We start from the raw sequence: 26,382 nt of genomic DNA on the forward strand, positions 1-26,382 counted from the left end.
TTTAAGGCTTTTAAGTTCGTTTTAGGTTGATTAGGTAGCCTAGGATTGACTATGGAAGGTTTGTAGTCGATCCTGGACCAAAAGATTTCACCCATTTTTCCTTTATAGGATCGACTATGGAGGGTCTATAATTGATCTTGAACTAGTATGTTCATTTTTACTCAAGTTTGCTTCACAAGATCGACTATGAAGGGTCTATAGTCGATCTTGGACCAGAATGTTATTAAGCTCATATCTTTAGCAATCAAACATATGAGCTCAAATCCTTCAATAATGAGCTAAAACCATACCTTAGAGGTTGGATTATACGATTCTTAGCTCCAAATTCACTCCACATAGCTCCAAGAATCCGTTTGTGGCTTAGAGTTTCAAATGGCTGGAGAGAGAAATTAAAAACTATCAAAATGAAGCTTTTGGGAGTGGAAACCCTTACTTTTAACACTTTGAATCCAAGACTTGTTGGAGTTTGAAGGTTTTGAAGGGTATGAAATTTGAGAAAAAAGGGTGAAAGAATGAGAAGTTAGGACAAAAAGGAAGAAAATTTTAGTTTTAGGGCTTTTAAGCCCTTTTTAGGCTTACTGGGCAACTTAGGATCGACTATGGAAGGTATGTAGTTGGTCTTGGACTAAAAGATTTCACTTATTTTTCCTTCACAAGATCGACTATGGAGGGTCTAGAGTTGATCTTGGACTAGAATGTTTGTTTTCACTCAAGTTTGCTTCATAGGATGAACTATGGAGGGTCTATAGTTGATCTTGGTCTAAAATGTTTGCATTTCTTTCATTTTTCCTTCCTAGGATTGACTATTGAAGGCCCATTGTCAATCCCGGACTAGAATGCTTGACTTCCCCTACTTTTTACTTCATAGGATCAACCCTTTATGCATTAGGATCGACTGCTTGGGTCCAAATTTGTAACAATTTTTCCTTTTAAAGTCTAAATCTCTTCCACAATCTCAAACTATTCATATATGAGTCATATCTTTTACTCAAATACTCAAACATAAGATCAAAACTACAATCAAGCATTAAACCTTTGAATTCCTCAAATGTGTTCATAAAATTTTTCCCAAATATCATAAAGCTTGTTTTCTATAGTTAACACATCCACATAACATGAAAAAAGTCTCCAAATATACAACAAATTTCAATATCATTCTTTCTATACATAATAGCTCATATACATACTCCACAAGCATACACATTAGGGTTCAAATTTACTTTTCAATAAGTTAGTGCCTATCACTTATAGTGCATGTCAAAATCAAGGATGTTACAATTTTTTCCTGTGGTATTTCAAAGCATGGTTGATGGGAAGAAAATGATTGTTGAAAATAAGGTTGGTCTGATCGGTGAGAATCCTTTTTACAAATCAATCTCATAACGTTAGATGGAACTAATTATCTTACGTGGTGAAGTCCTTTCTATTGTTCATCCAAGCTAGAGGTCTAAAAAGATATGTTACTGTGGATAAAAATAAACCAAAGATCACCAGTCCCACTTATAACCAGTGGGAATCTAAAAACTCTCTTGTAATGCCAAGGCTCATTAATTCCATGCAACTTTAAATTGCTCGAGGTTATTTGTAACTAAATATTGCATCCAAGATTTAGAATGCAACATCTCAAACCTATTCTCAAGTGGGTCAAAGATGCATAAATTGATGAATTGTGGAATAAAGTGCATGACACAAAACAAGGTGAGATAACTATTTGTCACGACCCGGTACTCCCCTCGAGCCCGTGACAACCGCCACAGTGTCCCGATAGACACTTATTACCCGGAATACCAATTGGAACCTTCTAAGGCTTTAATATCAGTTTCTCATTCCCCTTGTGAGTAACCGTTGCTAAATATCATGTTCTAAAAGATTTTAAGTTATTTCCAACTTAAAACATTAAAAAAATGATTTATGTCTCATAGGGGCATTTTAGTAGTTTTTTCCTGAAAATTTCGAAATCCGTTAAAAATGTAGTATGCAAGTACAAAACACATAATTCATAATAAAAAATAAGTTTAAACATCTAAAACCTTCATTTAAAATGAAATTATGATTATTTGGATATAAAAAAATAAAATAAAATAAATATTCAATAAAATATTCTATTTTTTTTATAAAATAATATTTTTAGAGTTATACGTAAATAATTTTTACAGCGTAAAAGCAAAATAAATTCATACATACTGTAATACAGTAAGCCAGAGTATTTAATTTAATTTACAATAACTAGTGGGCCCCCGAATAACCAAAAGTAAGGGAGACTGTAAACCTACAGTTTGGAGGATGCAAATCCAATAGTAGCCTCAATGGAATCAGCTATCTACAGCCTATTCTGAGCCTGAAATGGGTGGAAAGGAAGGTGGTGAGATTATATAATCCTAGTGAGTAAACAAACATCATACAAAATATTTAAAGTCGAGTAAATGGAGACGATTAAAATATTCCATCTCAATATGTATTTCATAACATAAATATTCATTTCATTTAAATAATCAACATGGCTTATGAGTATCTTAAAAGCTTCGGTCCTACCAAAATCATTCTCGGGAATACCTTGGTCGAGGCATTTAACCGAGTCCGCCAAGGCTGTTAAAAAGTCATGTATGCATAAATCATGTTTTTATTTTGAAAAACACAGCCGTTCCTTGGCGTTAGCGGAGTTCATCATTACGAGGTGGTTCGGTGTGACGTGAACTCTAACCATACCTTAGGAGATACCCTACGCGCCTCTCTGACCAAGGTACATATATAACCAAATGCCGTGCCCCTCTAATAAACTGGTCCACAGAACCCGTCCAGTACAACAAGCTAAACCCACCATACAATAAAATTTTGATAGCATGACATGACTAATATTATACTACCCAGCCTGTAAATGTAAAACAGAATAATTCATACAGTTCACAAACCACAATTCCAGCCAGTCATGCCAACACATTATCATAAGCCATCAATTAGAACCATATATTACAACACATCAAGTGGTCTCCAGTTACTCTATTTTCAAAGCTATCATTCAATTTTAAGACAATTTATAAAATCTTTTCATTTAACACATTTTGTTTATAAAACTTAAAAATTAACTATATAAACTCATTTTCCATAAAATTCACAAAATCGAATAAAAAGACCACTTTAGATAATTAAAATGATGATAAGGTTACTCACTATTTCAGAAGTCGAATTTTTAGAGTACTTCGACTATCGATTCTCGGGTACAATTTTCTTGCCTTTATTTGAAGATTCACCACCTAGACATAATGCAAAATCAAGCAATTTACCACATTGGTGCTAAATCGTTATAAAACTATATGGATGCATGAAATGAAATGCAAATTGTTCGGATTATCATCCAAACATGGTGTTCTACACAAATTCAATTGTGTACCTAAATAAAACGGTATTAGCTTAATTCGATCTATCACTCGATTAATTGGTCAATATGTCTAATTCAACTCCAATTAACTCCATTTTCATTCCAATTCTCCAAACCATCAAACACAAGTCAAATAGCATAAAATTTAGCAAAATTATCTTCACATTTTCTCTTAGAAATTTCGGCCATGGTGGGTGCATCAACACTATGAGTTTTCCTACTCGATTTTCTCACCATAATTCATCATTTCCTCATCAATTCACTTGAAATAAAATCAAAATCATCATCAATATTCCACATGGAGAATTTGGCCAATGATGGGTGATGGGAGAAAATGAATTTTTCTTGTTGGTTTTTCATGCTACACATCACTAGCTAACTAAAAACACTAAAATATCTTAAAATCTAACCAAATCAAGCATCAAAACTCCTCCCCCCATGTCCGGCCAGCAAGGGACCCATCATGAAACCATGTGATTCAACCATGGAAAATGCAAAAGAATGCATAGGAAAGGTAGATCATAAGTCAAAATCAAGAAATTTTACCTTTGATTGCTTGATTACTTGAAATCCATAAATTTTCTCTTAAATTTTCACTCTAGGGTTCTTGTTCTTTCTTTTCTTCCTTTGTTCTTCCTTTGGCCGACCATAATGAAGAGAAATAGGCTGATTTTGTGCTGATTTTAAAGCTAAATAATAAATGGATATAAACTTGACACATGTCACCATTTTATTGGTCCTTGTGTCATACTTTTCCAAGCAATCTCTCTCCACCACTTAAATTTTCTCAATTATCCATGATAATATTGGGTAAAATCCATGTGCTGGACAAGTGTTGGGTGGTGTATAATTACAATTTTGCCCTTAGGGTGGCAAAATGACTATTTTACCCATATGCTCGAAAAAATGTCAAAATTAAAAATTTTCACTTCTCAAACTCAAATTATGTTCTAAATAGTCAATCTTGATCAAAAACTTTCAACATTCACATCTTAACCTCGGGTGGCAAAATGACCATTTTGCCCCTAGATCATGAAAATTCCAATTTGACTCCAAAAGGTCCTCGAACTCTGAATCACCATTTTAAGTCATTCTGAGATTTTAAAATTCTCAATTTCATCTTAAAATCTTTATTTGGTCTAATTCGAGGCGTAATTCAACTTAGTTGCACCATTAGGTACACTACAGACTTTTGACGATTTTTCGGGGCTTTCCAAGTATGCAAGGATTCTGTCAATCACATGAATGACATGGCAAGTATTTATAAGGTCGGGTTTGACACTATTGCTCAATACTTTGTTGAATTGAGTGGTTTATAGTAGGAACTCAACTATTATTAGGATTTCCAAGCAGCATGTTTTGAAGATGCAGCAAATTCCAAAAATTAATGGAAAATAGTGCATATATGATTTTCCTGCTAGTTTAAAAGTTGAATATGATCAAATACGGGATCAGGTACTTGGTAAAGATCTTTTGCCTTCTTTAAGGCAAACCTATTCATATGTGCAGCAAAAAGAAAGCTGAAGAAGTGCCATGATACACATAGTTTAAGTTGACAAGGTAGGGTTAATTGCCAATCCCTTTCGTAAGCAACTAAAAGTCAGTAACCAAGGTTCATCAGACAAGGATCATTAACACTGTGATTATTGTGGGAAGCCAAGGCATATTAAAGAGACTTGCTAAAAGCTTAATAGTAGACCAACTAGAGATTGTAGAGGCAAATGGATGGGCTCAACGAGACCACAAACAAACCTATCCTAAATAGTAAACATACCTAGAGAGACAACTAATACTAGGAGTCTTTCCAAAGAAGAAGTGTAAACTAAGGCATCTTTTGTCTCAACCTAATTCTTAATCAACCACAGTTGTGTTAACTCTAAGATATAGAGTTATTGGGGCTTAATTTTGATAGTAATTTAGCTTAGTTCTTGTACTAATATATAGAAATTAGTAGGTTTTATTTAATTATTTTTAAATTAGTTATTTTAGGTGAGTCAGTCTAATCTTAGTTAATTTTATACTTAATTTGGTGTTAATGTGATTAAGATAGGTTGTTGATGATTTATTTGTACTTTTGTAGGTTTAATGAAAAAAGAATTTTAATGAAAGAAAGAGAGTAATTTTGAGGTGTCGACTTTTACTACACATGTTTTGGTATTTCATCCATAACTCTATCTATAGAGCTTTAAATGAAGTGATTCTTTACCATTGAAAATTTAAGAGAAAAAGCTATAACTTTCATGCTTACCATTTCACCTAGTTCGCTAGGAAGATGGTTAAAAATCTTGTTGAAGTTAAAGCACTACAGCAGACCTAGAGCAATTATGATTTTTGTTAATTAATTGAGCAAGGCTGCAGCCCATATAGTTTAATGAGGAAATCCTAGCTAAAATTGACTTTTTTCTTCACCCAACTTGGCCTAACTTCAAAGCCTTATAAAAACAACCTTTAAGGAGAGAACGAAACACCAAATTGACAGCTGAGAGTTAAGCCGTAAAATCATTGAAGTTGAGAAAAATTTGAAAGATTCAAGGAGATTTTGAGATCAAGAATACAATCTTTGGTTTTTTCTATCTTTTTGTTACTCTCTTATTCTCTTGGTTTTGTTTTTAATGTTTAAACTTTATTCAATGATGGTGTGACTTTATGGGGAGCTAAACTTTTTATCTAAAGATTATGATTGAACTTAATATGTAGTCTGATTTATTTATCTCTCTTTTACTTATGTTTGATGGATTTAAATTGTTTATTTTATTCTATTCTTAATGCTTCTGATTGATTGGCCACCAATTAGATTGAATTGGAAACATAGGTTAAACTTTGATGAAAGAGATTTAGGTAGACCTTGAATAGAATAGCGTATGATCAAATGCACTTAGTTGATTAGGTGGTTTGATTTGCATATTGGATAGACATACATCTATAAGCCATACATAGCCAAAATTTGAGTACGAACTTAATGAATCTTTCTTCAATTTAATTTTCAAAGACATATAGTAAATTAATTAGGAGAGGTATTTTTATGAGAAATTTGACAAAGAGTTGTAAATAATTTAGGACTCTAGGTTAGCAATTCAATCCATTAAACTGAGTTAAGAAAGAAGACAATAATCAGATAAAGTATTGAAAGACATCATAATTTTAGGTCTGGTAGTTAAGTGAGTTTTATAAAACAAATTTTCTATTTTAGATTAGTTTTAGTTATTAGTTTCAATTTTTCTTTTTGTGTGAGCAATCAGCAACAAGTTTTTGGTACCGCTGTCGGGGAATTGATTTTTAATTTTTTTTCTTGTTAATATTAATACCAAGTATTCTTAATTTGAATCCAAACTTTTCTTTTCTTTAAATTTTTCAGGTACTTTTGGTCGTTATATGTGAAGAGCCCGAAATTTGGAAATTGTTTCTTTCGATCCAAAAATTGAAAAGACTTTTTGAAGACTTTGGAGGAAAAATAAAAAAGTTTCTACTCCAAGTAAAACAATGGCTGATCAACTAGAGGAAGAGACCAAGCCTTTGAGGGATTATGTTGTCCCACAAGTACAAAATCTCCACTCTAGTATCAGAAGACCTCCTATTCAAGCCAACAACTTTGAAATTAAACCACCGATTATTCAGATGATTCAGACTGTTATTCAGTTTGAGGGTTTGCCTAATGATGATTCGAATGCTCATATTGTAAATTTCTTGGAAAACTACGATACATTCAAGGTTAATGGGATTATTGATGATGCCATAAGATTGAGGCTTTTCCCTTTTTCATTGAGAGATAAAGCAAAGAATTGGTTAAATTCACTTTTTGTTGGTTTCATTATGGATGAAAAAGTTATTGAATATGCTAACCATCTTAATGCCCATGCATGTCTCCTAAGATCCCAATTTGAGTCTTTGGAATTATCAACTACAACTTCACCAATTAAACCTTCCATTGAAAAACCTCCTTCACTTAAGCTTAAACCATTGCCTAATCATTTAAGGTATGCTTTTCGGGAAATTCTTCTACACTACTAGTAATTATTTCTTCTTTTCTTTTTGATGAACGGGAAAATAAACTTCTTCATGTTTTAAGAGACTACAAAAAAGCAATTGGGTGGACCATTGCAAGCATAAAAGGAATTGGGTGGGCCATTGCAGACATAAAAGGAATTAGTCCATCAATTTGCATGCACAAAATTCTTTTGGAAGAAAATCACAAAGCAACCATTGAGCATCAACGAAGGTTGAATCCAATCATGAAAGAGGTAATAAAGAAAGAAATTAGCAAGTGGCTTGATGCAAGTATTATTTATCCTATTTCTGATAGGTCATGGGTAAGTCCAATCCAGTATGTCCCTAAAAAAGGAGGTATGACTGTAGTTTCTAATGAAAAAAATGAGCTTATGCCCACTATAATTGTAACTGGATGGAGACTATGTATGGACAATAGAAAATTGAACAAAGCCACTAGAAAAGATCACTTTCCACTACCTTTTATTAATCAAATGCTTGATAGATTAACAAGTAGGGATTTTTATTGTTTTTTGGATGGTTATTTTGGTTATAATCATATTGCCATTGCTTTTGAAGACCAAGAAAAAACCTCATTTACTTGTCCTTATGGAAATTTTGCTTTTCGTAGAATCACTTTTGGACTTTGTAATGTTCTGGCTACTTTTTAGAGATGTATGGTGGGAATTTTTTTGATATAGTTGAAAAGTTTTTAGAAGTATTTATGGATGATTTTTCAGTTTTTTGGGATAATTTGAATGATTGTTTATTTAATCTTGCTAGAATACTTAAGAGATGTGAAAAAACTAATTTAGTTTTAAATTGAAAAAAATGTCACTTTACGGTGTAAGAAGGCACAGTCTTAAGCCATCAAGTCTCTAGTAATGGTTTAGAAGTAGATAAAGCAAAAATTGAAACCATTGCAAACCTTCCACCACCCACCTCTGTTAAGGGTATTCGTAGTTTTTAAGGACATGTTGAATTTTATAGAAGTTTCATTAGAGATTTTTCTAAAATTTCTAAACCACTATGTAATTTGTTAGAAAAGGATACTCCTTTTAATTTTGATGATGCTCGCCATGATGCTTTTAATGAATTGAAAAGGAGATTAATTTCTGCTCATATTACCACTGTTCCTGATTAGAATCTTCCTTTTGAACTAATGTGTGATGCAAGTGATTATGCAGTTGGCGTAGTTTTGGGCCAACAAAAAATGAAGATTTTGCATCCTATTTATTATGCTAGCAGAACATTAAATGAGGCTCAAGCAAATTACACCACAACTGAAAAGGAGTTTCTTGCTATTGCTTTTGTTTTTGATAAATTTCATTCTTATCTTGTTGGTACTAAAGTTGTTGTTTACATTGACCATGCAGCTATTAAATATCTGATCAAGAAAAAAGATATAAAACCACGTTTGATAAGATGGGTAACTTTGCTTCAAGAATTCGACTTGGAAATTCGAGATAGGAAAGGTACAAAAAATCAAGTGATAGATCATTTATCGAGATTGAAGAATAATGAGCACATTGGAAATTCAACAGTGATCAATGAGACCTTTTCTGATGAGCAATTGTTTCATATAGAGAAGCAAAAGAATTTTCCATGGTACGCTGATGTTGTAAATTATCTAGTGAGTAAACTATTCCCCCTGGATTTAATTCTCAACAAAAGAAGAAATTCTTGTGTGATGTTAAATACTACATGTGGGATGAGCCCCTTCTATACAAGCATTATGGTGATAAAATCATTAGAAAGTGTGCTCTTGAAGAAGAATTTGAAAATATTCTTCATCATTACCATTCATCTGTTTATGGAGGACATTATGGAGGGAAATTGAAATACCCCATACTTTGATATGGTGATAAATAAAGTTGATCAGATGTAAATTGAGGTCAATTATAATGTTTAAAAGGGATAAAAGATGAAATGAATAGTTTATGACAAAATTTTCCGCACGCGAGAAAATAACAATAAAATAATAATAATTTTATTGGAGGAGAATTTGTGAGATAAAAGGTGATTCGAAAGTCAAGTGAGGCATAATAAGGTTGTCACGACCCAAATTCCAGGTCATGACCGGCGCATGGGTCCAATGGACGTAATCCACTAAACCCAAGCAAGCCTATTATTTATTTTACTTATGATTCTATTTATTATCACTAAGTCCTATTTCATGACTTTGAGTCAAAATAGTGATATACATTGCCAACTCGTACTGGCATTGCTCTTTTAAAATTTACATTAAGTTCATCTATACATAACAAAATAATACTCGACCTCCAGCGGAGTGACTTGGATGGATATACAGCTACCGAATGCCGAGACACCTACCAGAAGATGTACACAGATCTATAAGGACACCTCGTCCTAATTATCGGCTACCTCGTGATCTGAAAACATGAATTTGAAAATGGTGAGTATAAACCCAGTGAGAGAACAAGGAAGGGAACAAGCAACAATTAGGAAAAATTTAAAATCATGATGCACTTGTTTCAAACAATGCAATTTAGTTCATTCCTATTTAAAACCCCTCCAAACCCCAGAGTTTTTTCGCTACAGCGAGCATGAATTTCGATGCAGTGAAAACAAAGCAACAAGAGAAACATTTTTCCTCACTCAACAAAAGCCATCCTGCTAAACTAATAAAATCAACCTAACATTCATGAAAATTCTCAAAGTATAATGTGTCAAATTTTACGTACATTACAACCATAAATCATTGTCCATCAATTTGCTATATCACACACATTTACATATGTATATATATATATATATATATGTATATACCCATCATCATCATCTCACCAACCCATCATCATCATCACCAGCTCATCATCATCATCATCACCAGCTCATGCGCACTCCCTACTCGCACATGGCTGGGTCATCACCGGATTATGCGCACTCCCTACTCGCACATAACCGGGTCATCCTCGGCTTATGCACACTCCCTACTCGCACATAGCTGAGTCAACATAATTACACAACATTATATTCAAGCATATATGTATATCAACATAATGCAGCCACATAGAAATCCATAATAACCACATTTCATAACATAAACCTTTTCTCAAAAGCTTGTTCCCAAGGCATTCATTTTCATGAAGAATTTCATAAAATCATTCAAACACTTTGTTCAAAACAGTCATATTCCCAAAACAATTTTGATAGGCAGTCCACTCACAGGTGTCGAAAATTCGGATTCCGGGTGAACTCTGACTAATAGTCCTCAAGCGTAATTCCTTTGCCTTTTCCGGACGTCTCACCACCTTGACAAATAACAAAGTCGAGGAATATACTATATTGTCCCTAAATTGATATAAATTAATTTAAACTATTAATGCTTGATATGTAAATGCAAAAATATGTTCGATTACCGCTTAATCACGGTATCGATTAAATTCGACCGATCACCCGATTAATCGGCGATTGTGTCCAAATCACCTCCAAATTAATTCATTTCTCCTCTAATACCTTAATTTACCACATACATTTAAATAAAGCCAAATTCAGCATTAGAACCCTCACAATTCATTATAGAAAAAAATTGGTCATTTGGTGTACTAGCATCGAATCTTTTTCTACATAACCGTTTCACCTTACTTCATCATTTTCCATGCCATTTTCCTTGAAATTAAAACAATCCCCCATTGATATTCAGCCCTCATGGTTCAGCCAACAAGGAACCCTAGAGAAATTGAATATTTCTTTTGTGTTTTTGTTCATAACCATGCTTAACTATCCCTAAACACTAACATAGTCTAAAATCAAATTATTCCAACAACAATTCCTCTTCCATACCCATTTTTCAGAATTGAATTCATCATGATAACTCAATATTCAACCATGGAAATCAAGAACAAAAGCATGGGTAAGCTAGGTATCAAGGAGAATTAAAGAAATTTTAACTTACCTAGCTTGTTTCCTTGATTTCTTCACTTTTTCTTTGAATTTCCACCTAGGTTTTCTTGTTTTTCCTTTTGTTCTTCCTTTTTTCTTGTTGATGGATGTCTAGGCCGAATATGGTGAGGGAATTGGGGATTTAATGGGCTGATTTCTATAGAAAATAATAAAATAATCAAGCATGCCATGTGTCACATGCTTATTGGCCTAATTTTTAACTTTTTGACTTTTTCTTCTTAATTTTCCACCACAAATATTCTGGTATTTATCCAATCCTACCACAATTAAAATCCCTTGGTCTTGACAAGTGCTGGGCCAAAAATTTTACTGATTTGCCCCCGAGACAAAAAAATTACGATTTTGCCCTTATACTCCGAAATGTACCGGAATCTCATTATTTCTACTTTTCAACCTAAAATAACACTAATATTGATCAATATTAACCAAATGGGGCAAAAATTGTTTAAAAAAATTTTCGTTTAGTCCACTAGTGGCAAAATTACAATTTTGCCCTTTTGCTCCATAAATACCGGGAATCACAATTTTTTACTACTAAACATCATTTTATACTCCAATAATCATAATTATATTTCATATAATTATTCTTGGTCAAATGTGATCAAATCTTGGCTAAAAATCTCCATTTAATCATCAAATGGTAAAATGACCGTTTTGTCCCTAATTGGTCAATTTTCTGATGGACTCCAAACTGGACCTTGAACTCCAAATCACTATTCTAAGCCATTATGTTGGTTTTAAAATTTTCAAATTCCTCTTAGAATTTCTATTTGAACTAGTTCAAGGCTCGATTTAACTTAGTTGTACCACTCGATACAATACTGTCTTTTAATCGAGCTTGACAGGGTCTCACATTCTCGCCCACTAATAAAAATTCGGTCCCTGAATTTAAATTCAATGTAGAGTGGCTTACCCTTACATATCGAAGAGGTGTGGATGCTTTGTCCGCATCTCATCCTCAGCTTCCCACGTTACCTCCTCGCTAGTGTGATTCCGCCACAACACTTTCACTAAGGCTACATCCTTTGAACGAAGCTTTTTAACTTGCCTATCAAGGATAGCTACCGGTTGTTCCTCATAGGTTAGATCATTTTGCAACTGAATAGTTTCATACCGTATTACATGTGATGGATCTGGGTTGTACTTCCTAAGCATGGACACATGAAACACGGGATGAATATTAGAAAGGTCTGGCGGTAATGCCAAACGATAAGCCACCGCTCCAACCTTTTCTAAGATCTCGAATGGCCCTATATACCGAGGACTTAACTTCCCTTTCTTGCCAAACCTCATTACCCCTTTAGTTGGCAAAACTTTCAAAAATACATGATCTCCTACTTGGAACTCCAAGTCTCTCCGTCGGTTATCAGCATATGATTTCTGTCTACTTTGTGCTGTTAACATCTTCTGACGGATAATGTGTATTTTCTTGGTTGCATCCTGCACCAATTTAGGTCCCAAAAGTTTCCTTTCTCCCACCTCTAGCCATCCAATGGGTGACCTACATCTTCGTCCATATAAGGCCTCAAATGGTGCCATTTGGATGCTAGTTTGGAAACTGTTGTTGTAGGCAAATTCCACTAAGGGTAGATATTGTTCCCACCTGACACCAAGGTCTATCACACAAGCCCTCAACATATCCTCCAATGTCTGTATGGTCCGTTCAGATTGTCCATCAGTCTGAGGGTGGAAAGCTGTGCTGAAATCCAACTTAGTGCCCAATGCTTCTTGCAACTTTCCCCAAAACCTACTAGTAAACTGAGCTCCTCTGTCAGATACTATAGAAATGGGAATACCATGTAGTCGCACTATCTCATCCACATAAACTCGAGCATATTGGGCAGCCCCATAAGTAGTCTTAACCGGAAGAAAATGAGCTGACTTTGTTAACCGGTCCACTACTATCCAAATTGAATCATATCCCCCACTGGTTCGAGGCAAACCCGTTACAAAGTCCATAGCAATATGTTCCCACTTCCACTCGGGTACTGGTAATGGCTGTAGTAGCCCTGCAGGCTTTTGATGCTCAGCCTTAACCTGCTGACAAACCAGGCACTTGGAGACAAACTCAGCTACATCTCTCTTAAGTCCTTCCCACCAATACACCTCTTTCAAATCTTGATACATCTTTGTAGCCCCTGGATGTACCACATAAGCTGCCATGTGAGCTTCCTCCAATATTTCTCTCCTCAACCCGTCACCATCAGGCACATAAAGTCTGGTTCCATACCTCAACACTCCATCTGTGCCTTTAGTAAACATTTTTCCTTTCCTACCCTGAGGATCCTCTAAGGGCTTAATCACAAACTCATCTTTACTTTGTGCTTCTTTAATCTTGTCCATTAAAATAGGCCTCACTCTAAAGTGTGCTAGCAAAGCATTTGTCTCCGCAACTTCCAAACGCACACCTATGTCTCCAAAACTATGGATCTCTCTAACCAAAGATCTCCTACCAATGGAAATATGTGCCAAGCTTCCCATTGATTTTCGACTCAAGGCATCTGCCACTACATTGGCCTTACAGGGATGATAAAGAATAGTACAATCATAATCCTTTAGCAACTCCATCCATCTACGTTGCCGTAAGTTAAGATCCCTCTGCTGAAATATATACTTCAGACTTTTGTGGTCCGTGTATATCTCGCAAGTCTCACCATACAAGTACTGTCTCCAGATCTTTAAGGCAAACACGATTGCTGCCATTTCCAAATCGTGTATGGGGTAATTCTGCTCATGCCTTTTAAGTTGCCTAGATGCATACGCAATCACCTTCCCATGTTGCATCAATACACATCCTAAACCAACCCCCGATGCATCACAAAACACCGTGTAACCCCCTGTGCCTTGCGGCAGGCTTGACACTGGAGCTGTGGTGAGACATGCCTTAAGCTTCTCAAAACTATTCTCACAAGCATCAGACCACTCAAATTTTGTATCTTTACGTGTCAGCTTAGTCAAAGGGGCAACTATTTTGGAGAAGTCCTTCACAAAGCGACGATAATAGCCAGCTAAACCCACAAAGCTTCTAATCTCCGTAACTGATGTTGGCCTTGGCCATTTTTCCACTGCTTCAATTTTCTTTGTATCAACTCGTATCCCCTCCTTAGATACCACATGCCCCAAGAATGCAACACTTTCGAGCCAAAACTCACACTTGGAGAACTTAGCATACAATCGATATTCTCTCAAAATTTGGAGCACTATCTTAAGATGCTGCTCATGCTCCTCTCGACTCTTTGAATATATCAAAATATCATCAATAAACACCACTACAAACTTATCCAAATAAGGTTTGAACACTCGGTTCATCAAATCCATAAAGGCTGCAGGAGCATTCGTGAGCCCAAATGACATCACTAAGAACTCATAATGCCCATATCTTGTTCGAAATGCGGTCTTGGGTATATCTTCGTTCCGGATTCTCAACTGATGGTACCCAGATCGCAGATCTATCTTAGAAAAACATTGTGCTCCTTGTAGTTGATCAAATAAATCATCTATCCTTGGGAGAGGATATTTATTCTTCACCGTCACTTTATTAAGCTGTCGATAATCAATGCACAGCCTAAGTGACCCATCTTTCTTCTTCATAAATAACACTGGTGCTCCCCATGGGGATACACTAGGTCGTATGAAACCTTTATCCAATAAATCCTCCAACTGATCCTTAAGCTCTTTAAGCTCTGCAGGTGCCATTCTATATGGGGGTATGGATATAGGTCTAGTGTCGGGAATCAAATCTATGCAAAACTCAACCTCCCGTTCAAGAGGCAGACCTGGTAGCTCCTCAGGAAATACATCCACGAACTCCTTCACCACCGACACTTGAGTTACATCTCCAATCTTTGCCTGACTATCCTTTACAACAGCCAAGTAACCTATACAACCCTGTCGTAATAATCTTCTGGCAGATATGACCGATATCAAATTGGTTGGAGCATTACTCCTATCCCCCTGAATACTAAATGATGGTTCACCGGGGAAATCAAATCTAACCAATTTATGATAGCAGTCCACACTAGCATGGCAGGGTGATAACCAATCCATCCCCAAGATTACATCAAAGTCTAAGGTGTCTAGCACAACTAGATTTGCCGAAGTGTCTTTGTCCTTGACTCGCACTACACAAGACTCATATTGCCACTCGGCCACAAATATCTCCTTTAAAGGAGTAGACACCACTAATTGTTCTTCTCTCCTAACACGACCTCTACCCAACCGAGATGCAAAACATGGAGAGATAAAAGAATGGGTAGCACCAAGATCAAATAGTACTCAAGCATTCATATTACAAACGGAGAGAATACCTGAGACCACGGCATTGGATGTTTGAGCCTCCTGCTGTGTTAAAGCAAACACCCTCGCTTGGCCTCTACCAATAGAACTTTGATGTTCGGACCCAGATGGTCTGCCTTGAGAGGAAGTACCCGCACCTCTACCTCTCGATCCACCAACCTCCCGGCCAGATGAGATAGCAACTGACGGAGCAGATGAAGCTGGCTGGGTGGAACCACGAGCAGAATCTGGTGATTGATGTGCCATCGGACAATCCCTCCTAATATGCCCAGGTTGACCGCACCCGTAACAAGTTTTTGTAGTAAGGAAGCACCGTCCACTATGTCGTCTCCCACAAGTATCACAAGAGCGAATGACTTGACTACTCTGTCTAGAATCTTGCTGCCTCCTAGAACTGAAGGTTCTCTATCCCACCCTAATATTAGCACCAGGTGCGTCACTCCCCTGCTGAGGTAACCGTGAGTCCTTCTGTGGACCCTGACGGCTAGAAGATGAACCACCACTGCTGAAATCTCTACGGCCTTGATAACCCTCTGTCTTGCCCCTTTTTGCTCTATCCCTCGCAGCCCTACTCTCACTGGTCCTCATCTCGATGCGTTGAGCATGATCCACTGCTGCAGAATAGGTAGTGAAATCTAGGGATGCCACAGCCCTAAATAATGGCTCCACTAACCCATCCACAAACCTCTGAATCTTCATCTCCTCAGTAGAAACGAGATAGGGCGCATAACGAGCTAGCTGCGTGAACTTGATGTCATACTCAGACACCGTCATGGTTGAAGTCTGTACCAAAGTCTCAAACTCTCTAGCTCTGGCATTACGCACACTGAGTGGTAAGAATCGATCTAAGAAGGCTACACTGAACTCACTCCAGGCCAACGGTGTTGCATTAGTCGGTCTGCCTCTACATAAAGAGTTATACCATTCCTGCGCCACATCCTCTAATTGGAAGGCGACTAGCTCAACTGACCGAACACTAGAACATCCCAAGGCTTTACAAATTTTCTCCATCTTATCCAAGAAAACCTGGGGTTTCTCCGATGCATCAGACCCTGAAAATGTTGGAGGCTTAAGCTTGAGAAAGTCAGGAAGAGAAATATCTAGATGTCCCCTCTCCTCCTCATGATGTTGGTGATCGGCCTGTCCTTGGGAGCTAGGGGATTCTTGTACTGTAGGTCTCCCCTCTACCACCCTTTGTATATCTTCCATGCGGGTCGCCATCATCTCTACAACCCGGTTAACTCCTTGTAGGCCTGCCGCCAAATCCTCAATAGTAATACCCCTAGCTGGGTGTCTATCTGCATCACCTGAGGACTGTCCCTCTTCTTGCCTATTCACAGGCGTATCCAACCCCACCGGCCTAGTGACCCTGCCACGTCTACCTCGGCCTCTCTGGGTGGATGCCCGTGGTCTATCTGCCATCTCAATGGGAGCATCTTGCTCCCCTGCCCGTCTTGAGGCGGCTCGTGTCTTAGGCGGCATTCTTACCTAGACAAAAGCAAACGCCTGTTATTAAACACATATTATAATCATACTTAAAGCAACAGGTGGTTTCAAGATAGGGAATCTATGCGGTCATTTGGTTGTAAAATGTGCCGCGGTTCACACTTTACAACTGAAGTTCCCACATAAAGACCTGACTCTCCGCTGGACTAACAAAAAGGAAGTTCTAGGAAATAGACAAACCTAGGGCTCTGATACCAATACTGTCACGACCCAAATTCCGGGTCATGACCGGCGCATGGGTCCAATGGACGTAATCCACTAAACCCAAGCAAGCCTATTATTTATTTTACTTATGATTCTATTTATTATCACTAAGTCCTATTTCATGACTTTGAGTCAAAATAGTGATATACATTGCCAACTCGTACTGGCATTACTCTTTTAAAATTTACATTAAGTTCATCTATACATAACAAAATAATACTCGACCTCCAGCGGAGTGACTTGGATGGATATACAGCTACCGAATGCCGAGACACCTACCAGAAGATGTACACAGATCTACAAGGACACCTCGTCCTAATTATCGACTACCTCGTGATCTGAAAACATGAATTTGAAAATGGTGAGTATAAACCCAGTGAGTGAACAAGGAAGGGAACAAGCAACAATTAGGAAAAATTTAAAATCATGATGCACTTGTTTCAAACAATGCAATTTAGTTCATTCCTATTTAAAACCCCTCCAAACCCCAAAGTTTTTTCGCTACAGCGAGCATGAATTTCGATGCAGTGAAAACAAAGCAACAAGAGAAACATTTTTCCTCACTCAACAAAAGCCATCCTGCTACACTAATAAAATCAACCTTACATTCATGAAAATTCTCAAAGTATAATGTGTCAAATTTTACGTACATTACAACCATAAATCATTGTCCATCAATTTGCTATATCACACACATTTACATATGTATATATATATATATATGTATATACCCATCATCATCATCTCACCAACCCATCATCATCATCACCAGCTCATCATCATCATCATCACCAGCTCATGCGCACTCCCTACTCGCACATGGCTGGGTCATCACCGGATTATGCGCACTCCCTACTCGCACATAACCGGGTCATCCTCGGCTTATGCACACTCCCTACTCGCACATAGCCGAGTCAACATAATTACACAACATTATATTCAAGCATATATGTATATCAACATAATGCAGCCACATAGAAATCCATAATAACCACATTTCATAACATAAACCTTTTCTCAAAAGCTTGTTCCCAAGGCATTCATTTTCATGAAGAATTTCATAAAATCATTCAAACACTTTGTTCAAAACAGTCATATTCCCAAAACAATTTTGATAGGCAGTCCACTCACAGGTGTCGAAAATTCGGATTCCGGGTGAACTCTGACTAATAGTCCTCAGGCGTAATTCCTTTGCCTTTTCCGGACGTCTCACCACCTTGACAAATAACAAAGTCGAGGAATTTACTATATTGTCCCTAAATTGATATAAATTAATTTAAACTATTAATGCTTGATATGTAAATGCAAAAATATGTTCGATTACCGCTTAATCACGGTATCGATTAAATTCGACCGATCACCCGATTAATCGGCGATTGTGTCCAAATCACCTCCAAATTAATTCATTTCTCCTCTAATACCTTAATTTACCACATACATTTAAATAAAGCCAAATTCAGCATTAGAACCCTCACAATTCATTATAGAAAAAAATTGGTCATTTGGTGTACTAGCATCGAATCTTTTTCTACATAACCGTTTCACCTTACTTCATCATTTTCCATGCCATTTTCCTTGAAATAAAAACAATCCCCCATTGATATTCAGCCCTCATGGTTCAGCCAACAAGGAACCCTAGAGAAATTGAATATTTCTTTTGTGTTTTTGTTCATAACCATGCTTAACTATCCCTAAACACTAACATAGTCTAAAATCAAATTATTCCAACAACAATTCCTCTTCCATACCCATTTTTCAGAATTGAATTCATCATGATAACTCAATATTCAACCATGGAAATCAAGAACAAAAGCATGGGTAAGCTAGGTATCAAGGAGAATTAAAGAAATTTTAACTTACCTAGCTTGTTTCCTTGATTTCTTCACTTTTTCTTTGAATTTCCACCTAGGTTTTCTTGTTTTTCCTTTTGTTCTTCCTTTTTTCTTGTTGCTGGATGTCTAGGCCGAATATGGTGAGGGAATTGGGGATTTAATGGGCTGATTTCTATAGAAAATAATAAAATAATCAAGCATGCCATGTGTCACATGCTTATTGGCCTAATTTTTAACTTTTTGACTTTTTCTTCTTAATTTTCCACCACAAATATTCTGGTATTTATCCAATCCTACCACAATTAAAATCCCTTGGTCTTGACAAGTGCTGGGCCAAAAATTTTACTGATTTGCCCCCGAGACAAAAAAATTACGATTTTGCCCTTATACTCCGAAATGTACCGGAATCTCATTATTTCTACTTTTCAACCTAAAATAACACTAATATTGATCAATATTAACCAAATGGGGCAAAAATTGTTTAAAAAAATTTTCGTTTAGTCCACTAGTGGCAAAATTACCATTTTGCCCTTTTGCTCCATAAATACCGGGAATCACAATTTTTCACTACTAAACATCATTTTATACTCCAATAATCATAATTATATTTCATATAATTATTCTTGGTCAAATGTGATCAAATCTTGGCTAAAAATCTCCATTTAATCATCAAATGGTAAAATGACCGTTTTGTCCCTAATTGGTCAATTTTCTGATGGACTCCAAACTGGACCTTGAACTCCAAATCACTATTCTAAGCCATTATGTTGGTTTTAAAATTTTCAAATTCCTCTTAGAATTTCTATTTGAACTAGTTCAAGGCTCGATTTAACTTAGTTGTACCACTCGATACAATACTGTCTTTTAATCGAGCTTGACAAGGTCTCACAAAGGTATTTTAGGTACTAAGGAGACAAAATAAATTTTCTAGAATAAATAATATTTTATTAATAAAATAATATTAAAATATTAATATTTAACTGGATGTCGAAATTAGTCATGAAGAAGGATCATATGGTTGATCCAAGTGGGGGAGAAGAAATACAAGTGAATTTTTGTAGAAATAAGCGACAAAAGTGAAATACGCGTGTTTTGTTAATTCGAACCAACGCGGAAAAGTAAATATTTAAATATTGTGATAATACCGTGTTGAGGTACAATTTTTATATTTCGGTGGAACACGCATCGAGAAAGGAAGTTAGATGAAAATTGGAATTTTTAGACGTAATAAAAGGATTGAATTTAACATATAAAAGTTAAAGGATATGTAATGGAAATTAGTGAGAAAAATAAAATTTACATAGAGTAAAATAATAATAGTATGTGTATAAAAAAAATAGTAATAAAATAAAATATTATAGGACCAACATAGGTAGCTGCCCATGTGGTCAATAAAAGAGTCAAAGACTCTTGGTGAATTGGAGAGGGGGGGGGGGGGGGCGGCCATGTGAAGCAACAAGTGAAGGAAAAAAAGAAGAAAATTTTGATGTGGCCGGCCATGTGAAGGAAGTGTGTGGAATATTCAAGAGAGAAATAAATAAATAAATAAATAAATAAATATATATATATATATATATATATAAACCATTGACCAAACTAAGTAAAGAGACAAAGAAAAGAGAAGTCGGTTGAGGGAGAGTGAAGGAGAAATAAAAGAGCAAAGGAAGAAGAAAGAACCGAGAGAAAGAAAAACAAAAAGAAAACCGTGCATGAGGAAGGAAAACAAAAGGAAAAGAGAGCTGAGTTGAGGGGCTGTTTTGCTACCATTCAAGAAGGGAAAGAGAGCCATTTGAGGGTTGATTTTGGAGGCTGGAAAGTGCCATTTTTCTGCTGGTTTTGGAGGTTGGAAAGTGCCATTTTTCTGCTGATTTTGGAGGCCAAAAAGTGCAGAATTTTGCAGCAGAAAATTGAAGTTTTGAGGTGCTGTTTTGGGTGGTTAATTGTGGTTGTTTTGGCTGCAAATTTTTGGAGAGCAAGGTGCAGCTTAGCTGCTGAAATTTTAAGGAAAAACAGAGCAGCAAAGCTGCTGATTTTGAAGCTAAAGTAAGCAGCTTTAGCTGCTGAAAATTGAAGGATAAAAAGGCAAGAAAGTGTGGCCTTTGGTGAGAGAAAGAGAGAGGAAGAAATTTGACAGCTCTTGTACGTGAGAAAGGAGAAAGAAAGACAAGCAAGAAGCTGCTGGACGGTGGGAGAGAAAGAAAGAAAGAAGAGAAAAAAAAAGAAAAAGAAAAGAAAAGAAAATAACAAGGAAAATGGGCATGGCTCAACAAGCATAAAAAAATTGGACATAGTCCAATAAAGAAAAAAATTGGACATGGTCCAATAAAGAAAAAAATGGACATGGTCCAATTAAAAAGAAATGGGAGAAGTCCATGAATAAGAGTCCAAAAATAACAAAGGAAGAAAATACAAAAGAAAAGGAAGGTGGAGATTTGGGCCAAGCTAGCTTAATTGGGTAAAATTTCTTTACTCTACACCATGATTTATTTTGAAATTGGACTATATGGAGGCTAAATTATTTTATTTAATTATGCATTGGTTAATTGGTAATATGAAATAAATTTAAGTTGCTTAGAAGGTTGAAATAGGCACTTAATATCATAAGTAAGTTACCGGTGTTAATACTCTAAAGAATTACATGAACGAAGGATGCAATTAATTATAGTAAAAATATATTAAGATGTGAATTAGGTGAATAGATTTATGATAGAATGAGAGAGAGAAAAGTAGAATTGATTCACTAAATGTATTGAATTTAAATGGTTGCCAGGGAAAACGTGTTGAACGAAGTAGGTGACGAGCAATTAGGTATAATTATACGCGTATACGAAGTAATAGCGACGTAGAAATCCCGCTATTGTGAGGTGAGTAACCTTACCATCATTTTTATTATCTAAAGTATGTTTTTATTCGGTTTTGGTGAGTTTTATTAAAATGAGTTTAAAATGGTAAATTTTTATGTTTTGTAAACAAAATGTGTTTACATGAAAAGATTTTATAAATTGTTTTAAAATTGAATGATGATTTTGAAAAATAGAGTAATTGGAGACCACTTGTTAAGAATTCAATTTATGATTTGAATAAATGGCTTATGACAATATTTGCATGAATGACTGAATTGATATTTGTGTTGAAATGTATGAAATATGTATTTAGCCTTGAAAGGCTGTGAATTACAATAATTGCCATGTCATGCTAGAATGAATTTTATTATATGGTGAGTTATTTAACTAGCCACTGCAGTAGGTGAGTTTTGGTGGGCCAGCCTATTAGAGGGGCACGGTAAACCGCGTTATATCTTACCTCAGTATGAGAGGCGCGGGTGGATAACTCCTGAGGCTAACAATTTTAAAGTTCACTTAACACTAAACCACCTCGTGATGATGAACTCCGCTAACGCCAAGGAACGGCTATATTTTCAAAATAAAAACATGATTTATGTGTTTAAAACTTTTTAACAGCCTTGGCGGACTCGGTTGGGATAGCCCTCGATCAAGGTATCCCTGATAACTGAGTATGATAATGATTTTGGCACGAGCCAAAGTTTTAAGAAGTTCATAAGCCATATTGATTACTTGATTTAAATAAATTGATTTCATTTGGTTGAAATAAGTCGAAAGATGATAAATTACAGTTTAATGAAATGTTTTAATAGTCTCCTTTTACTCGCCTTTAGATATTTTAAATGATATTTGTTTACTCACGGGATTATATAATCTCACCACCCTCATTTCCACCCATTTCAGGCTCAGGATAGTCGGTAGATAACTTATTTCTTCGAGGATTACAATTGGACTGGCATCCTCAAAATATGTAGGTTTATCTCTCTAGATACTTTTGGTCATTTGTGGGCCCACGTGTCACTACAAAATTAATTTTATACTTTGATTATCTGTATTACAATATATATGAATTTATTTTACTTTTACGCTGTAAAAATTATTTATGCAGTGTTCTTAAAATATTGTTTTATGAGAAAATTGAATATTTCATTCAATATTTCAATTTTTACTAATAGTCATAATTTTATTTTAAACAAATGTTTTAGACATCCAAAATTATTTTTGATTATGAAATATGTGTTTTCCACTTGCATACTACATTTTTAATTGATTTTGAGATTTTTGGGAAAAATGACCAAAATGCCCTTTTGAGACAAAATTTTTATTTTATCTATTTTAAGTTGAAAATAGCTCAAAATCCTTTAGAACATAATATTTGGCAATAGTTACTCACTGGGGAAAATGGAAAAATGATATTAAGCCTTGCGGGGTTTCGGTTGGCATTCAAGGAGATGAGTGCCCATCGGGACACCGCGGCAATTGTCACGGGCTCGAAGGGAGTTCCGGGTCATGACAGAAACGAACTACTGTAAAGGTTCTACAATCAGGTTTTTATTGGCCTTCTCTTTCAGGATGCTCATAATTTTGTTGAAAGATGTGATAGATGTCAAAGAATAGACAATATATCTAGGAGACATGAGATGCCTCTAAACAACATCTTAGAAGTTGAAATTTTTTATGTGTGGGGAATTGATTTTATGGGTCCATTTATTCCATCCGTTACTAATGGATACATCTTGGTTGTTGTTAATTATGTCTCTAAATGGGTTGAAGCTGTTGCACTACTAAGGAATGACTCTAAGGTAATGACAAACTTCTTGCAAAGGAACGTCTTCACATGTTTTGGTACTCGTAGAGTAATAATTGGTGATGAAAGGACTCACTTTTGCAACAAAAATTGTGAGGCAACCCTGGCCAAATATGGTGTCAAGCACAAAAGAGCCACAGCTTATCATCCTCAAACAAGTGGCCAAGCTGAAATTTCAAATAGAGAAATGAAAAGAATTTTGGAAAAGATTGTTTGTCCTTCCAAGAAAGATTGGTCGAAAAAGTTGGATGATGCTTTGTGGGCAGATAGAACTGCATATAAAACTCCAATTGGGATATCCCCTTAGAGATTGGTGTTTGGAAAAGCTTGTCATCTTCTAATGGAGCTTGAACACAAAGCATATTGAGTAATTAAAAAGCTTAATTTTGATCTTCAAGCAGTCAAAGAAAAACGTCTTTTACCACTTAATGAGATGGATGAATTTCGTCAAGAAGCTTATGAGAGTGCAAGAATCTACAAAGAAAAGACAAAACAATGGCATGACCAAAACATCATAAAGAGAAGTTTTGGGCCTAGCCAACATGTTCTCCTATACAATTCTCGTTTGAGATTATTTTTTGGAAAGCTAAAATCTCATTGGTTTAGACTTTTTACTATGATGAAAGTGTATCCTCATGGAGCAGTGGAGGTAGCTGATGATAAATCAACCTTCAAAGTGAATGGACAATGACTAAAGCATTATTAGGGAGGCAATTTCGATCATCAAAGTTCCTCAATCATTCTTATCAACACAATTTAAACAAGAGAAAGTCAAGCTAAAGACTGTAAATCAAGCACTTATTGGGAGGCAACCCAAGCATTCTAACTTACTTTCTTTTAATTATTTTATTTATTCCATTATTAATAATTAATATTTTATTTATATTTTGCAGGAACATGTGCAATTCTTCATAAAAAAACAAAAAAAAAAATTATTATATTAAAAAAAATTTTGGGGAGGGGGTAAGCCCCAGCTCAACGAAGATCCACAATGCGGGTTGCGGTGCCTACTAGGGGTAGGCCTCGGCCTCGTGTTTTGTTGGCAACCCATGAAAAGAAAAAGAAAGGGTAGACCGTGACATCCCTAAAGGGAAGGCTGCAGCCTAGCGAAGCGTATCAATGTGGGCCACAATGCTTGTTAAGCGAGGCCGCACCCTTGCGATTTTATGGAACAAGGGCCACGGCCCCTCGTGTTACCAACTTTGGGCAACCCATTAAAGAGAAAAGAAAAGAGGGAGATAGTGAGCCCCCCTTGATGTGGGTTACCAACAATGGGTAGCCGACTAACCAAACCTAAACCCCCCCCTTATTTGGGCTACCAAAGCCCTCACCCCCCTTTATATATACCCCCCACCCCTTGATAATTCTATTTTATAGAATTATTTTAGTCCAATTTTGTTATTAAATATTAGCTAAGTCCTCAATTTTCAATTATAATTTACTTATATTTAGTTGTTTTTATAATTAGTTTATTTTTAAGTGAGTTATTTTAATTTTATGTTATTTCTTTTAATTTTGTTATTATTTATTAGTTTTTATATTTTTCGTAGGAACTAAAAGAATTGGGCTTAATTTTGGAAAGTAAGATGTTGAAAGACTTGAAAGTCTGCTTGCATATGCTTTAGTTTTTTAGCCATAACTCATGGTACAGAACTTTAAATGATACAATTCTTAAACCATTAGAAAGCTAAGAGACAGAGCTACAACTTTTGTGAAGAGCACTTTACCCAATTCTGCATCGAAGATAGAGAAAATAGCATTGGAAAATGGCTAGATGTAATGTGCCGAAAAGGGAAATTTAGAAGGCTGACAATCGATTTTTTTTAGGCTCTCATTACACTTTTAAGCCCAATTAAACCATAGGTCAACTTAGGGAACTATAGGTTAAGTTCATTAGTATAAACAAGATATTTTAAGAACATTAGGTTTGACAACTTTTGGAGATTCAAGGAGCTAGAAGTTGAGGCTGAAACTTGGAGAGTAAGGCGAAAAATATTTGTTTTGTTTTCATCCTTGACTTTTATTTTTCTTGTTACATTATATACAATGTTATTTGTCTTTGTGATCATGAGTAGCTAATTTTCTTTTTTTAGGATTGCAATTGAACTCAAATGTAATCTAAATTTTTATCTCTCTCTTGCTTATCTTTAATGGGATTTGAATTGTTTATTCCAATTTGTTCTTAATGCTTTTAATTGCTTGGCCACCAATTAAATTGATTTAGGAACCTAAACAAACTTGGGAAAGGGAGTTTAGTGTAGACTAAAATTGAGATAACATATAATCATATTAATTGATTTGCGTATAGGATAGGGATATACCTATAGGCCATACGTAGCCAGATTAGAGCATGAACTTAATGAATTTGTTTTAATTTCAATTCGCATAGGGATATAGTGTTTTGGTTAAAATAGATATTTTTATAAGATGAGTCGGGAGACCCTTATAAATAATTTAGAACTTTAGGTTAGCAATTCAATCTATTTAAATAAGTTAAGGAAAAAAGGCAAGATTAGATGAACTGTGAGGGATATTGTAATCCTAGGCTTGTTTAATTTGATATTTACTCAAGTTATTATTATTTTGATTTTTCTTAGTTTAAATTTT

At 35.6% G+C, this 26,382-nt stretch overlaps 1 pseudogene; it reads left to right on the plus strand.

Annotated features, from left to right (window-relative positions):
* Positions 1-6,856: 6,856 nt before the first annotated feature.
* LOC148761853 (uncharacterized) lies at positions 6,857-24,466 on the plus strand (annotated as a pseudogene).
* Positions 24,467-26,382: the final 1,916 nt, after the last annotated feature.

This window comes from Theobroma cacao, chromosome 7 (genome assembly GCF_053813885.1).
Source record: "Theobroma cacao isolate CCN51 chromosome 7, ASM5381388v1, whole genome shotgun sequence".
NCBI classification, from domain to species: domain Eukaryota; kingdom Viridiplantae; phylum Streptophyta; class Magnoliopsida; order Malvales; family Malvaceae; genus Theobroma; species Theobroma cacao.